Here is a 4,332-nt window from a genome sequence, read left to right as displayed (position 1 = left end):
CGGGCATGTGCTAGACTGGGAATCCAACCGTGACCTCTTGATTCATAGGTCGACGCTCAACCCCTGAGCCACACCGGCCGGGCCAACCTCATTTTATAAGGGAGAAACCTACCGTTCTGGAGAAGGTTTAGTTCTAGATCACAAAGCCAGCTGGTGGTAAAGCCAGGCCTGGAACCCGTGTCTGTTCAAGTCCAAGTCCAATCCTGTCACTTATGCAAAGGCTGCCATGTCTGGATGCTCTGGTGTCCTCAGGGTGGCAGCCACGGGTATTCCTCTGAGCAGGGCTTGAAGGACGCCTGAGACCAGTCGGCCTGGGACAGAGCAGGTCCCGGACACATCTGCCCTCTCTGCCCCCGAGACAGGAGCTGTCAGGAAACACCCTGGCAAGTGCTTCACATCCCACTGAATCCTTAGCACAACCCTGAGTGGTAGGCATTGCCAGTGCCGACTTACAGACGGCTCAGAGAGGCCACGCTGCGTAGCAAGTAGGTGGGAGAGCTCAGACTTGAACCCAGGTCTGGGGCAGTGCTGTCTTGTTCAGTCTTGGAGGGAGGAACAGAACGGGGCTTCGGCCTGATGCCACAGCCAGCGCTCCTGCAGCCGCCCCGGTCTTTGAAGCCAGCAAGCAACCCATTATTTCTGCCCCCTACTCCTCTGTCATGTCTCCTCCCTAGAGGTGATGCTGAAAGGTTTCTTAGCAACAACCTGCTTCTCCTGGCGCTATACTCCTGGGGGCTTCAGAAAGGGCTGCCAGCCAGGAACAGCTGAGGGTAGAGCCTGGCCCCTCAGGCCCAGCTCTGGACCCCTCACTGCAAGAAGTACTAAGAGGCAAATGACAAAATCCTATGTGTGCCCCCCTTGGATGGGCCTGGGACCCACAGGCTGGCACCTCAAGGAACAGGAGCAGGCCTGGCTGATCCTCTGCAGAAGAAAACCTGCTAAACCTTCGGAAACACACCTCCCACCTCCCCTTGGCCTCCTGCCCAGAAGGAAAGAGTCGGGGCACAGATCCTACAGCAAGAAAGTTCCTGAAATCAGGCGAAGTTCCAAGGAGAAGCTGACAGGATGAGATGGAAAAATGGAAAATGGACAGTTGTCAAATGTCTACTATTTTCGACTCCTTTCTGGACTGGAGACCAGTGGGGTGAAGGTTGGAGTCTCCGACTGGCAGAGAACCACAGGACTGAGAAGGCAGATCCACCCCAGAAGGCAAAGTGCCGCTTGCAGAGGGACCAGGAAAAGGATCATCCAGTTCCCTAAGAAATGGGCAGCCAAGGGCTGAGGAGAGGCGGGTAGCTCGCCCGCCCTAACAGATGAAGCAGCCCAGAGGTGTGTGTGCTGGCGAAGGTCTGACCACCAGCATGGCTCCTGCTGGCGGGGTGGGTGATCTGCAGTGCTCACCATTTCTCATGGTGTAAATACTTCTACCTGAGGTTGCTGAATTATAGGCACCATTAGCTCTCCCCAGTCAGTACCAGGGAGCAGCCCCACTTTCTAAAGTGGGGCACTTATGCCCTAACCGGTTTTGCTCAGTGGATAGAGCGTCGACCTGCGGACTGAAGGACCCAGGTTCGGATTCTGGTCAAGGGCATGTACCTTGGTTGTGGGCACATCCTCAGTAGGGTGTGTGCAGGAGGCAGCTGATCGATGTTTCTCTCTCATCCATGTTTCTAACTCTCTATCCTTCCCCCTTCCTCTCTGTAAAAAATCAATAAAATATATTTTTAAAAAAATAAAATAAAATAAAATAAAGTGGGGCACTTGGGGCAGGATCACCCACGGGGACACCTGCTGGGAGCCAAACAGATAACTCAGGTAGGAAACCATCCTTTATCACTCTCCTGTTCTTTGATCTCACATTCACCCATGGAATGCATTTGTTGGCCAAGGTAAGTGTTATTTTCCTAACTCCAGTTGGAATACAGGAATTGACAACAGTAAGTGCATTTAATTTAAGGGGATAGAGGAACGTCGTACACTCAGGGTACCCCGAGAAAGCTCAGATAAAACATTGTTTTCTGAGGGTGATGTATCCATTTTTTAGATCGCATTGGCTTTGTCCTGTGCTCTTCTAGAATAATGAGAAAAAATAGAAAATAAAATGTAACCATAACCCACCTAGAAATAATCAGTCATTACTAGAAATTTCTCATATTTTCTGCTGAGTTCCAATGTGTGTGATATTTTTTTTCAGAGTTGTAACAACATTTTACACAAAGCTTTGATTCCTGCTCTTTTTCCTTAACTTAATATTACAAGTATACATTGTGATTTTTTGACAAGTAATTTGTCTTTTTAACTGGAAAAGTAATAAAATACTAATATATATACATATACATACATACATATATATGTGTGTGTGTGTGTGTGTGTGTATATATATATGGCTTTGCAGGCATTATGCTAACTGAAATTGAAATAAGCCAGTCACCACAGGACAAATACTGTGTGATTCCACTTACTCGAGGTTCCTAGTGCAAATTCCTAAAGACAAAGAGCAGAAGGGTTGCCAGGGACTCGGGGGGAGAGAAACGGGAGTTGTTGTTTAACGTGTCGGTAGGTCGTTTCAGTTTTGCAAGATGAAAAGACTTCTGGTGGTGATGGTTGCACAACCATGTGAATGTACTTAATGCCACTGAACTATATGCTTAAAAGGTTAAGACAGTGCATTTTGTTATGTGCGTTTTACCACAATTAAATTTTTTAATGCAGAAGAAAATGGGAAAGTAGGAAAACCATGAGGGGAAAAAAGGACACATCAGGGACAGAGAACACAGATACTTTGTTAATGAATCAAATAAAGAAAATCCGAGCAATTGTACAGTGAATTTATATCTTGAAAGTAAGCCTTCTGCCCGCCTCTCCCTACGCCCCCAGGCCTCTTCCGCAGGACAGCCAGTCTCATCAAGGCTCCAGGGTTTGCTGGTTGCCTGACAGGCACCTGTTGGGGCATCATACAGCATTAATGCGTGTGTTTTCAATGTTTACGTGATGATAGAGGACCCGTCTATGATGATTGTCCAGATTTTTGAAGTTCAATGACAGTTTTCTTCTAACAGCTTTATTGAGGTGTATTACACACACCATAAATCCACCTACTTAAAGTGTCCAATTCAGTGGGGGTTAGTACAGTCATCACAGTCAACTTTAGATTTTTGTCACCCCCCAAAAAGAAATAGGGGAGGGTGGAGATAAGGGGGAGAGATCAACCAAAGGACTTATATGCAAGCATATAGGCCTAACCAATGGACACAGACAACAGGGGGGGGGGTGAGGGCATGAGTGGGGGGATAGGGGGTAACGTGGGGATAAGGACACATATGTAATAACTTAATCAATAAAAAAATTTAAAAAAAGAAATACCTTACTCTTTATCTATCTCCCCCTGCCCCTAGCAACCACAAATCTACTTTCTCTCTCTATGGATTTGCCTATTCTGGAAATTTCATATAAGTGGAATCAAACAATGTATGTCATGACTGGCTGCTTTCACTTAGCATAATGTTTTCCAGGGTCACCCACGTTGTAGCCTGTATCTGTACTTCATTCCTTTTTATGGCCCAATTGCATTCCACTGTACGGAAACGCCACCTTTTATGTATCCATTCATCAGTTGATGGGCAGCCAATGAATATTTAAGGCACTGAAGAACTCAGAGGACTTGGGCCACCTCTTTCCTGGTTCCTGCTCTGCCTTCCCCTCACTCCACGTGTCTTTCTGGAAATAAGGTGTCCTTTCTCCCCTGGCTGCTCTGCTGTGAGCAGGGTGGCTCTTTCCAGAAGCCTGCCTCTCTTTCGACTGGGCTCTCTGAATGCCCAGGCACCTGGCAGGGATTTGGTCAAGTAGTATCTGATGCCATTATTCTTCCTTTTTCAAAGATTTCAGTGAAGCGCCTTTGGGTGCATAGCCAGGGATTCCCAGCTTCTTAGGGTCCCAGCCTCTGAGCACTGTTTGCTTCAGTTCTTTCTCCCAACCTTGCAAAAGTTCCATCCCATTTTTTCAAAGACAAACACACTAAACTTAATCCAACTGTAAGGTTTTTGCATTCCCTCCAAGAGAACGTGTTCTTGCTTAACCAGCAGAGGCACAGTAACTACTCGCACACTGGCTTTCCCAGCTGATGGCTGATGTCCGGTAAGATTTTGAGAAAGTTCCCTCACAAAAGATACATTCTGCTCTTGCCAGGCACGCTCTCCATGGAATGTCTCCTTCCATCTTTGAGCAAACCTCCAGGAGATACTATTCTTATCCACATTTCACAAATGAGGAAGCTGAGGTTCAGAGAGGTGAAATAAACTCCCAAATACAGTCAGAGCCTCAAGCCCATGTTTA

Source organism: Myotis brandtii, unplaced genomic scaffold (genome assembly GCF_000412655.1).
Source record: "Myotis brandtii unplaced genomic scaffold, ASM41265v1 scaffold181, whole genome shotgun sequence".
In the NCBI taxonomy this organism is placed as follows: domain Eukaryota; kingdom Metazoa; phylum Chordata; class Mammalia; order Chiroptera; family Vespertilionidae; genus Myotis; species Myotis brandtii.
Note: the sequence above shows the minus strand (reverse complement) of the source record.